This window comes from Nothoprocta perdicaria, unplaced genomic scaffold (genome assembly GCF_003342845.1).
Source record: "Nothoprocta perdicaria isolate Ctin4 unplaced genomic scaffold, notPer1 scaffold_242, whole genome shotgun sequence".
Lineage (NCBI taxonomy): Eukaryota > Metazoa > Chordata > Aves > Tinamiformes > Tinamidae > Nothoprocta > Nothoprocta perdicaria.
The window spans coordinates 293698-306802 of NW_020455469.1; the positions used below are offsets into that span (position 1 = coordinate 293698).

At 40.9% G+C, this 13105-nt stretch overlaps 1 long non-coding RNA gene across 1 annotated transcript in view; it reads right to left on the reverse strand.

The window, feature by feature from the left end:
• Positions 1–12708, reverse strand: part of LOC112947684 — a 39736-nt gene extending 27028 nt beyond the window's left edge. The window contains exon 1 of the long non-coding RNA XR_003249460.1: positions 12580–12708. This is a non-coding gene — a long non-coding RNA (uncharacterized LOC112947684). The remainder of the gene's footprint in view (positions 1–12579) is intronic.
• Positions 12709–13105: the final 397 nt, after the last annotated feature.

The window sequence follows — 13105 nt, forward strand, 5'->3', positions numbered from 1 at the left end:
GGATCCATTCTAATCAGTGTATGTTCATCCACTTTGTGTCCACACTAGTCTAATGTTTGCAATGGATTTCTTTCTAAATTTTAATTCTAAACACTTTCAAATTCTAAAGAATGGCAATTGATATAATCAGTGTATACACTGCACCAAAAAAAAAAAAAAAAGCACCTTAATTTAGGAACAGGAGGCATCAATGAAATTAATTTCAGGATGATATACAGCATTTTTCCAATGGAATGTTGTCACTTAAAGCAATATCCCCATTTTGATGTATCTTTTCCCAATCTCACCTCCTACTGTCAACACCATCAATTTCAGCAGCGCTCCTTCCCCTATCTCTTTCAACATCAAAATGCGGTCCTTCCAGTATCATTATTATCAACCTGAGCAAACTAAATGTGAAAAGGTGCCACTAATAGGACAGCTTTTGACATCACATCTTGAACCAGAATAAGCAAACAGGCAAGTCAAATCTTCAGGGTCAAGCTTTGAAGTCAATTTTCTGACCCGGGAAATCATGTTCTGTGACAGTGATGACAAACGGTGAACACATGCCTTGTATAAATATGTCTATGAATGCTGCCTTGCAAGCAGCCACAGTCACCATCTCACTGTAGCCAACTGTGAAGAGAAAAATGGGAAGTTTACACTTTAAGCATCCTCTGATTGACACACTGCCTTGGCACAAAAATCCAAGTTTTAAATTGGCTTTTTTCTTAAATAGAGGTTAAAAAAAAAAAGAGGGGAGGAAGATGCGATAATAATAAAAAACCAGCRTGTGTACACCTAATTTTCAATTAACCTCTGGCATCTAAAGAGATTCAGAGAACAACTTAATAGATACAGTGCAAACATTTTGTTATTTGGACTCCTTCGCCTAAAGCGCTCCAGCAAGGTGTTCTCGGCACAGGACTGAAAAGTCATTGTTTATTGATTTCAAAAATCTAACACACTAATTATATATTTGTAGATGACTTGACAGATTTACAAAACCACTATATGATTTTATAATGGAACACGCTCATGTTAATCTCCATCTATGGAGATAGCTAGAGGGGGCTGACCTTTATCTCATATTTAAAACACAAGCAATAACTGAAATTCATTTTCAATTTATTTTCCAATCATATAAAAGGAGGGGGAAAAAAGATTACTTTATTGAATCTTTTTAGCTGGTAAAAGGTTGGAGACACGCGGTCTTGATGCCTTCCAAGGAGCTACAGGAACGGTCTATAGGGAACAGACTTAATCGAATAAACTAATCTTTGCTGTGGAGATTAAGTAGATGGCTACAGCCGAGGAGTAACAGCAGAATGCCAAGTATCAGCAGCACCATCACCGCTTTCAAGGTGCTGGAGGCAGTAGGAGAGCTTCCCTGTCGGGGCCACCCTACTGATCCTGCAAATTCGGTAAACTTCATGGAAATTTAATAATGCCGCCGCATTGTGCACGCCTGCTGAGCGAACAGCCCGCTGCCGCAAGGCACACGTGTGATAATTCACACGGGGGCTTGGGGGAAGACAGCGGAGCTGCCACTCGCTCCGGCCCGGGGCCCTCGCGCTGCACAGCATATATACGTTGTACGTCCTCAAGGTAAACAGCACCTGGAGGTGAGGATGCGTTTCAAAGCAGCTCCTGACAGGCGGCAAAGTGCCTTACTTTGCAAGCACATCTCTGCAAGCAGCCTTGGATGCCCTGGGCCAACGCGCGCTGGAAGAGCGGCGTTTGCCTGGGCCGGGATCGGTCAGGGTGCGAGGGGAACGTTGCACTGCACTTTTATGTCAGCTTAAATAAAATCTAGTTATTTTCCCATGTTTCTTGTTCCTCGTCTTTTCTACTTAGTGCTCAGAGMTGGAAATCTGGCCTAAATATGGACTTCAGGCTTGGGAGGCGATGGCCACCTCCGAAACATTGCTATTGCGCCGGTACGGGCTGTTGCCCAAGGCTTTGACCAGCGCACATGGAGCCAGGACGGGCCTGCAGCAGGGCATGTGCTGGGGCAGAGCCTAATGGAGAAGTGCCTCACGGTAGCTGGTACAGATATCATCAAGTACTTTTTTGCTTTCTTTTTTCATTCCTAAATGCTACTACAACAGACCAGGAATCCACAGATTTCTTTCCATGGGTCACTGGTGTCACATATTAACTCACCTAGTCAAAACCCATCCCTGATTCTCTCTGCAAATCTTAGTTAACTCTCTCCCAGCCCAACAGTCAGATAATTCTGGACTACCTAAGGATGATTATCGTTACAAGGTGCTACCCTCRCACCCAACAGAGCATTGGGATGCTGCAATGCCTAGAGCAGAGCTCTCAYTGAGCTTCTAATGTGGAGAACCAAAATAAACCTCTTTCCACCAGAGCTGAGAAGTGAGACCATCGAGAGCAAAGCAAATCCAACACTACCAGCTATCTTCTCAGACCTTCATAGGGAAGAGCCACCCGGGCATGTCCCAAGATTGTGGTGGAAAAAAAAAAACATTTTGCCAAATAAAACTAAAATCAATGACCTTCCGAACCCAAAGAATTGGTGGTGGAAAGAAACCCCAGGAGCAATGTAGCTGTAAGGCTCAGGCTGGTCTTAGCTAATGAGACGAAATAGAAAAGGAAAAGCAGGTGAAGGCTGGGTAGGACTGGTAAAGCCAAGCACAGCACAGGTCAAAYATGGCAGGGAAAAGTCATCACCTTCAAGATAAATCTGTGGTGAATTAGGCTGCAAGTCAGGAACACAATATCTGCAGCACTGGAGCCGTTAAGACATTTAATGTCTTGTCCATCTAACTGGGGCCCAGGGCTACTCTTGATCCTGACAGCACCAAGCTCAGAGTGGCCCACACACCCGCTCTGGTGTCCAGTTCAGTAATATAAGCTTCCAGTGGGAATAAGACAGAATTCCAGTGGGAATGGAGCTAACATTGTCTACTCTTCCAACCATCTCTTTTCCAAGCTCGAGCTTAGTTGGTGTCCACTAACTAGGCTCACCTGGCCACTGGCTACTACCTCATCAATACTTGTCTCTATCAGAAAAACTGGGCCTATTTGAAGGCTATTTGYAGGATTAACCCCAACGTGCTGGGATAAGGGCTGCCCTGCGGACGATGACGTGACCATAGAGCTGTTGTGTGACCCCTGCCCCTRCTCCCCTGGCCCGCACAGTGAGCAAATGCCATAAAGAGACAATTATTAGGTTAATTTCCTTACTGGAATGCAGGACACTGGTGCTGTGCTCTTGTCATTAGATCTACCTCTAGGTARTGGTAATGTGCAGGAAATGCAAAAGAACCTGCTAAGACCTTTTTGCTCAAATATTTCAAATGTTTTTTTACTAAAAGGGGAAAATCTGTGCATAAATTCCAGTAAAATGCATCTGATAGCACAAAGTTATTAAAGGAATGCTGAGCAGAAAATCCTATGGGAGCAGAGAAATTCAGAAAGCAGGGGCACAGAATGAGAAACTAACGGCGAGGGATGCAGAGGACACACTGCTAGTGAAAATGCACACGCTGAGCAGCTAAACATCATTTGCACGTGTTTCACCGTGCTGCAAAGGGAGGACTGCACTCCCAAATCCTGGGTCCCACTCATGCATGTGGCTGCTCTGATAAAATAAATATACAAATGGCATAATGGTAAAGTCAAGTACAGAAGCAACTTCTGACCCACTTCAGCTAGAGCGACCGATTCAGGAAGGCAYCCACTTGCAGACCGAAAGCCTCTTGCTAGAGGAATCTACCCTTCTATCAAGGCGCCTCTGTGTGTCCTTGCTCCACGCATGGCCCATCCATCACCTGACACCACATGAACATTTTTCTGCTTAAGAACAGAAAGAAAAACATGACCCAGTAAACCACCACCACTACACGCGCTCCGGGATCTCCGTGGCAGTGCTACAAGGTTTCGAGCTGCTGTCACTATCTGTTTATTGCCAGCGAGAAACCAAGGGATTGCTCTTGCTTTCTGCTGATGGCCTCTTATCCCTTAGGGGAAAAAGCACAGACTAATCTGGAAGATTACTGGGCTATGGACCAGGCAATCASAGGCTCCCACCCTGTTCGCAGGCACACTTGGACAAACCGTTTGCCTGGCAGGGAATTCTGATCCCACACATCTTCTGTCAGGGCCTGGAAAGTGGAATCCCACGGAGGCAGAGAGCTGCTGTTTAGTCATGGTGACAAGCAGCGCGCCTCTTATCCTGAGCGATTCCACACTATTGAGCTAGGTTGAAACAATCGGATGCGTTTTTCCCTCGAAGGGCACCAAATCCCTAAGTCCATTTACTTCCATTCCACGCAGAAGTCATAGTTGCTTCTGCAGAGCAGGGCACATCCTTCCAACAGGCACATTTCCATCGTGTCCCCAAGCACACAAGTAATAGAGCACTATCCTGGAGGCCTGTAACCCTGCTGACATTGCTCCGGAGGCGGCCAACAAGGATCAAAGCGCTCTCTCCTCACCAGAAGGAGCTCTTTGCAGACCCTCCGGCCATGCCAAACGCTTGGCAGACTCGTGCAAAGCTCTAACTGGGAACCAACAGGACGTGCAAAGTAGTAAGAACAACCTTACTACTTATAGCTATCTACTATACTTTACAGCTAACTACTGCTCTGCACTGAGAAAATGGGTTTCCACTATCCTACCCTACAGTCTGGTTTCCACTATCCTACCCTACAGCTCTTGAGCACATCTCTCAATTCTTTCTCTATCTTGGATGCACAACTTTTGGGGGCACGAATCATCTCACCACATCTTGCAGGCAGAACAGAAACCCATACTCAGAAAAAAATATTTTATCTTAATGACTCTTGCCTTCCAAGTTTTTAAACTCGGATTGTAATATTGCTGATGATTTAGCAATCTTTGGGATTCTCTCTGCAACTGAAATATTTGTTCTGGTAAGAAAAAGAGTAAAATCGAGATCCCATTAACCACCATGGCAGAAATTTTACCGATAAAATTTACAGTGAGTTGAAAATGCCAATTATCCCTAAGAATGAAAAAGAAACTACAGAAAAAACCCCTAATCTCTGTAAGTTATAATCTTATATATAAGAAAAATCTATAAATATAAAGAAACATTAAAAAAACCTTCCTCTGCTTTCCTTTCACAATCACTAAATAATTCTAAGTATTCATTTGTAAATGCATCTTTTAAAAATGAATTATGAGTTTTATGTTAGTACCAATACATTTATAATACATAGGGGGGAAAAAAGTCTTTTTCTCTAAATTGTATTCATGTACTATATATAATTTATCCACAAATTCTGAAAAGACAGAAGAGCAAAGTAACAAATACTTAAAAAAAGATTTGTGTTCTCATACAGTTCCCCCCACTTACTGTTTTAGCCCTTCAACAGGTATTAGTTTAAGTGGGTTTTACTGTCTATTTTATAGACATTCCAGTGGAAAATGGAACATTTAAATATGCAAGCTTTAGCTAATCCCCCAACACACAGCCTATGGACTTGGTAGGATTATCCCTTATTATAACACTGTTAGAACTGATACAAAATTGCAGTCTGAGATTAAACACAAGAATTTCTAAAAATGCACTTCTCTGCATTTCTATTTTATCCCATTAAAATATCTAATATTTTGAAACATTCCTTCCAGTGCTTCAAACAACATTTGATGTAGAATTCTAGCATTTATGTATTCCCACAGCATTCCTTGTGTGTTAAGCACCATACTTAACACAAAGTTAGGGTTTTTCCCCCTCAGTCTAATTGCAGTCTTCAAGGCATTGAGGAAAACAGTGGCATGTTTTATTTTCAGTTTTGATAGAGTCCTCATCAGATACAGTAACAACATTTTATTTTTCTTATTAAAGCAGTTTAAAGCTGCTGTATTAAAAGCTTAAGCTCTGTCCCTGGCATTTAACATTAAATTTCCTTTCATATACAACACTGCTAGTTAAGGATCCATTGAATTAAGGGAACCAAGTTCATTTGCATCCATTGGCTATGCTAAATGCTCAGCCTAACAGATGGGAATCTAATTGCAGACCTGTTGTCTGGACATTGTTAACAAAGGCAGAAGTAGCAACATACAGGGCATCTTGGAACCAAATTTAGGCTGGCAGCAGGAGAAATCCAGTTAATTACCAACACCCGATTTTCTTGTTTAATGCAGGAAAAGGTAAAAGGAGAGACAGTCAATCTAAAAAGGACCAAAACAGATCAGAAAATTCATAGACATTAGATCAGCCAAAGCAGCTATTTCAGAAATTTGGGAGGAGGATTCTATAGAGGTAAAACACAAAATTCCATTTTTTTTTTGTGAAGCAGTTCCCATTTGAGAAAAATGAAATAATGTAAATGAAACCATGTAAAGAACTGCAAAAAAAGCTTGCAATTAAGAATACTGCTTATAAAATATGTATGCTGAATACACCATAACTAGCAGTATTAATATTACACTTAAGAGAGCAGGAATATGATTGAGCCAAGCTGTGCTCATTCTTYGACTTGGCTCTGAGCCTCAGAGGAGCTGTGAGATGAGGTTGTCTACAGAAGGCTTTGAAATTACCAACCTCCGTAAATTAGTTTGACATTTTGTTTGCTAAATAAAGATGCAGTTGCTCTTGTAGGAAATTATTTCTGCTAATTTCACTGCACCTCCCCCAAAAGCTGAAGGAGAAACAAAGACCATCATCTTTATGGCTACAACCTTCCCACCACGTCCCTATTCACTGCAATGAAAATACACACTGATTTTTCTATGGTATTGCTGATGCTGACACCCCCAGCATGCAGGACACTACAGGCTGTACGTTCATTGATGCTGCCTAGGATTCTTGCAACAATTTGACTTCCTCTCTTTCCCTATCGTGTTCTCTAGATATGTTTCTGGTTTGAACTAAGGAAGCGTTACTATTCATGCTCATCCCTCCTTACAGCATCTACACGACCACCTTTTGGGCATCTGTGCTACAGGAAATGATCAATGCTTGTTTAGGTGACCAAAACACAACATCAAGAAGTTATGTGATGTTTCAGAAAATGCAGATACTTTCATGAACAAGTGTCCATCCTAAATATCCTTCCTGAGCTGCCTAGAATGGTTTTGCCAAGAACTGATAAATCCGCTATCACAGAACACATCACACGGTGAGGGCAAAAGACATTGCAGGCTTGATCCAAAGCCTCCAAAGTCAATGGAAAGACAGTGTGGTTCAGGCTGCATACCTCAAACCTTTTCTTGCAAGATCTATTTTCCAATTTAGGACCTGTAGCACATCAATACATAATCATAAGTCATCCGATAGACTTCCAAAAACAGTATTGTCCAAAGAGGCAAACAAATGAAAATAAAATGGGAATAAGGAGGGCAATTCTCCTGTTTCCTACTTTCTTTGCATTACTTGTGCAATGAATTAAATGATGAATATAATATATATCTTTTTAACAAAAAAGGTCTGTGCAACCATTTCTGGACCACAATCCATTAAGATGACACTAAGTAAAACCTAGATATTAGCAAATCAAGTGAATACCCTCTCTAAAACACATATATTGGAAGAGGAAAAGGTAATCTAGATGAGATTCTTAAATAATCATTAAGATTTGTCACTAAAAATATATTCTGTTATCCAACACATGTCATTTAATTTGACTAACCTTGCTTGGGTTTAATGAGCTTTCATGGGAGCATAGGGAAAATGAACTCTTTCACAATTAAGAGAAATTTTTGTTTCTTAGCTTGTGTGATTGAAGTCCCTATTCTCCGCAGAGCTTTTGCCCTTTCATTTTACGTTCCCCAAATACTCCTTCCTTTAGAAGCAATCCATTTCTTTATCACCCTCTTTGAGCTCAGACACGCTGCGCACATTTGAGTGATGAAGTTGAGGTGGATTGGAGGTGTTTGGCTTTGTAATTTCATCCTTGAATTTTGTGATTACTAACAGGACAACTTTTTTAATTTGCTCTTTTGTCTCGATTCCCCTGGCTGACAATCTGCTCCGTGAGCTAGGCTTTTTAATCAATCACCTAGATAATCAAATGTCACTGGCTATCTGCTCGGTGTAATTACTTTTGCAATTAAAAATCAACCTCAAGTTGCCTCATCTAATTAGAGGGATGGGCAGATTTTCATCGAGATTGATTTTTTAATAAATATTGACTTAAAATGCCATAATCTCATCATATTCTTTCATTTTCTTTGTACCAAAAATCAAACAAATGGAAGAATTAACAAGCAGAAAGATTCATAGGACTTCAAAGGCTTTGGCTAGTTCAGACATACAAAATCATGCTATACAGAAGCCTAGCTTATCTCAGTCTAATAACACTCAAAAGCTTCTACCTTTTATTAGAAAAAGAACAAAGCAGTTGCACCATTACATATTTTACTTTCTAAATTAGTCCTAATTAAATGAATAAACTCTACACCATAATTACCTGGCCTATCTGTGACAAAAATATTGTATTGTTTTTAGTGAATTACTCTATGAATGTTACCAAAAATTCAAAGCATTCACTCAAAAAAAAAAAATAGTATTGTGAATTCCTTTCTCTCCAAAGCCAATCCAGAGGCTGTCTTTTTATTTTCTTTCCCTAAAGAASAGTTAGTTTGAGGATGCCTTTCATCATCATGCATTGATGAATGCAAATTCACTAATATACACTATTTTATAGTTACATGAAAACATTACATGTAATGTGGAAAAACAAGGCTTATGACAAAAGCCTGTGGAGAAGCAGAAGCTGCATTCTAGAAGGAAAAGGCAGCCTATTTTTATGCCCAGCCAAGGAATAAATATTCAAATAGCCTTGTAAATATTGTTCAGACTTCACAGCAGCTAGCAAGTTAACATCAAGTTAACACCAAGACTAGGTTCTACCTTCTCGTCCTCAGTTCTGGAGCCTGCTCTGCTCTCTGACCTCGAGCTCAGTACACCCTTTGCACTACGAGTTTCACTTGCAGCTCTATGTTATGGTGCTGCTGAGCATTTCAGTGGGTGAACCTCAACTCCTCATGCTCCCTAACCTCCCTAGGCTCCCCCGAACTATTAAAGTAGCACATCTCCTCTTGTGCATCTACAGACCTGTGCTACATGCAATGGGTAGCTGCCTGCTTTCTTCCCATGTCTCTTCAGAAGCGTTAATGCTCAATGCTCTTGGCCCTTTGGTCAASAGAAGGCAGAAATGCTGACAGTCTCCTTGACCCCATGTGCATTGGTGATCTTTGACAGCTCTCAGGAATTCACTTGGAAAGTGGCTGGATATAAAATATATGGAAARCAAGACAACTGTGACTCATTCTTGAACACAGGTGGACAAAGATATATGAGTATTGCATATCTGCTAAAGAAACTTGCTTACTGCTTGTTGGTGACCCCAAGATAAGCTACATCTCTAACACATTATGTCCCTCATTATCCAGATCTCTGTAAAGTAATTATTACTGTTTACAATTAATGAATAGACACTAAACAGGTTATTCTGTTCAAACTATAGAGATTGAACAGGATACTATCCTTACAGTTGCTCCACTAGTATATCATCATACTTCTTACTGGAACTTAGCACAACAAACGGTATTTCCACTGGAAACACCAATCACTAAAGAGCACTTCRCAATATCTGTTGAGGTACTTACTAACTTTTATTCTTCTACCATAAGAGTATAACTAAGAGAGATGCTTTCAACAGGTATTTTTCACTGTAGTATGGATGTCTTAACTACACTACTCTAATAACAATATCCCAAGTACTCATACACAACAACATAGTATTTGGATTCTGCAAAACAGAAAGCCTCACATTGGCACATCATTGGCCTCAGCCACCTTGAAATAATTTCCTAGCTTTTCCATGAGAGCTCCTCAGCTCCTTACGAGTCAAGTTAACTTTCCTGTCCTGGYGTGACCATGGAAAGCAGCAGCAAAGAGCGTCACCTTGGTCTCTTTACCAGTCATTGAATTGTACACTGCAGAGGCCAAAGCGAGAGGAGATGGTGGGCTTTGAAGAGGGAGCAGATCTGTGAGCCATTTGTTTCTCTGTTTACTCATGGAGAGGAATGCAGATACTAATCACGCTGCTGGGCTCAGCAGCAGATGTGAAAGTGGCAAGCAAGCCACTCTCCTCCTCTCGCTTGCTAACAGCCCTGCACAAGGGCTGCAGAAGGCTGGAATTCACATCTTCACAAAGGATGGGCTGAGGAGCCCTCTGTTCTCCTGATGGAGCAAGTTCTGCAAGACAAGAACTTCCCCATTACCTCGTTCCTCAAGCTAATTAATTTCTGCATTTTTCTTAAAAGAAGAAATTTTGTTTTGCTTTGTCATCTTCCATACCTGGAACCATACCTTAAGGTATGCTTCCATACCTTAAAAGACATTTGGAGCATCTCATACATCCCCTGCCTCCTTTGATACTCGTGTTATGTCTGTTGCTGGAGAAAATGCATACTATCACAAAAAAATTTCAAGTTGTAACTCTATGCAAAAAGAACAGGAAGGACCTAACCAGAAGAAACAGTTCTGAATAGGTCAGAACAACAAATCACACGGAAAAACAATAAGCTTAGTCTCCTGGAAGAACTTTTAAATATCTTTCAGCATGTATCAATACTCTACCCTTTCACAGCAAGGCTGCAGACAGAAAAAGCAGCGGAACATTCAGAAGCCTCTGAGATGTTAAGAGAAGTCTCTTTCCCAAAGCAGATTATTAGAATCAGAAGCTCCTTTTACTCCTAAACACCCAACATGTTGAAACGGATCACGATGTCCTGATGTTCTCTCCCATGCGACTCAAATGACTTCTATACTCAAGACACAGGAGCATGTACTAAATCCAGAGGAGAAGATTCATATTTTGGGTGATGAGGCCAATCACCACACCACAGCRCTGCATCTACAGCAGCCTCTACCATGGCACAGAATTCCCATGCCCTAGGTACACACGTTATACTGTTAATGCATTTAATATTAAATCTTAAACCTTAAATTCTGTAATATCTCTGAAATATACAGAAGAAACCCAATTTTTCCAGATTTTTCTTTCTAGAATGCATTCACCAGAAATTGCATAATCATTTGAGAAGTTTCATGAAAAAGCTGAGATAAAAAAAAAAAAGGAGAGAATTGTGTCTTCACGAATTTTTTTTTTTTAAATCAACATTGTAGTCCTTGAGAGGTTCTCAGCAATTCACCTTCCTCTTAGGGCACTATAGAGCATTGGGTGCCTTAGAAAAAAATTGTTATAATGCAAGTGTTATGTAAAGTACTTTTCTCGCATTTGGTGATAATGCCATATTTTTTTTTTCTCAACAAGGCAGGCTTCTAATATAATAAATTTATGGTAAAATAGAAAAGGAAGATTAAGAATTGTTTTACATTCTGCAGTGTAAGATTTCTAGTTATATTAGCATTTTGAGGAGGATTTATTTGGAGATTGAGGATTAATTCCCATGAAATCATTATACAAATTTCAAAATGTCAACTACTTTGATAGAGCTTATGATTTTATCTTCTTATTTTGACAGGCAACTGTGTAAAACAACTTCTGAGTAGAAACTGCACAGAAATAAAGCAAGGGTAGGATAAATAAAGACAGAATGAACCACACAGGTTTCCTGATCAGCTGTCTTTTTATTCTGATTACTTGTAGGACAGAGCAGTAATAGACATTTTCCTTTGCACAAAATAATAAGAGCAGTACTTATCGCTTGTTGCCTACAGCTAGTGGCAAAAGGAAATTAGAAAAGTCCAATGAAGCTGAGTAGTAATTAATCATCATACAGTGGGGCCTGTCAAATCAGAGGGGTCTTTCCAGCTGATAATGCTGCCCAGCACAATTTAGACTGATAGAAATTAGAATTCTTTTTCCTCTGGCAAAAAACAAAAGGACTAGAGTTAGCACAAATGTGGCCAACTGCTCACTTTAACGACTGCCTGACCCATTTACAGTTGATGTCTGCATCAAGTTTAACCCAAAACAAAAATGAAGAAACATTACCAAAAGCAAAAAAAAAAAAAAAAAAAAACCTCACATAACTATTCTGCAAATAGAGCTTAAATAGCGCTAAACTGCTGCTTTAAGAATCAAATTCATTGTTTTTCATCAGTGCAGAAGCAGGAAATACCAAAACTCACAACAGGCAATTCACACTCTTCTGAGATGCACTAAATAAAACAGTATCGACATCAGAATCAGTCTCTTCCTTTCACAGCAAGGCAGTCTCAGCACTGCCCACCACAGACAGAGTAATTAGCAGAATTAGAGGTTTTTTCCCCTTCCATCAAAGCCAAAATTTTGCCAGTGACCTTGAAGGAAACTTCATTAAGCCTTGACTAGGAGAGGACCTGATTTCAAGTTGACCCAGACAGGTGATAGTTTGTATAAGGAGCTCTCTGTAAATGCACTGTGCAAAACACAGCCAGGAGCAGTATCCAGGTAGGCAGGGGCCAAAAAATAAAGCAGCCAAATGCTTTGTGGGCAAGTGGTGAGGACCTGCTCAGAGGCAAAGCTCAGCAGAACGGCAAATCCTTGGCCCTGCTTGCTCAGAGACTGTCCTCGTTTCCCCCAGCACATTCACCTCAACCTCCCCACGGTTGTGCTACTGCCAAAACGAGACACTGACCTTTTTCAGTAGCATTGGAGATGAATGGAGAGGAAAGCAGGGTCTTTTCTTCTGCTTTCCCTTAGCACCACTGCAAAGCCACCCACAATCAAGCCTCTTCTTGCTTCTTAGCGCTGCAGGTGAATTCTACCCTCAGCGAATGTACCCTCCTTCTTCACTTTACTGACCTAAGGAAGTCTAGAAGAAGCTGAATAGCATCCTCTTAAACCCATCCACCTCTTGCTCTGGAACCACCTGAGTTGTAATCAAGGCTAGCAATTTCCAGGTGAGAAATGTTGGTTTTGGTCAGTGACCTGAAGGCACCAATAGCTCCTAATGGCCCTGATGAGGCTCACCTGGGGCCAGATCAATCAGGATCATCAGCTGTTGGGATCATGACTCCTTGCCCCAYAATGCTGCAGTGGAGCTAAGCTCCATCCTCACCACAGCCCCTTCCCTAGCCATGGACCCCAGTGGGCTCAGCCCAGCCCCACAGAGGTTCCTTGCTCAGGAGATGCTCAAAAATGCTAGTAAAAGTAGGCAGATG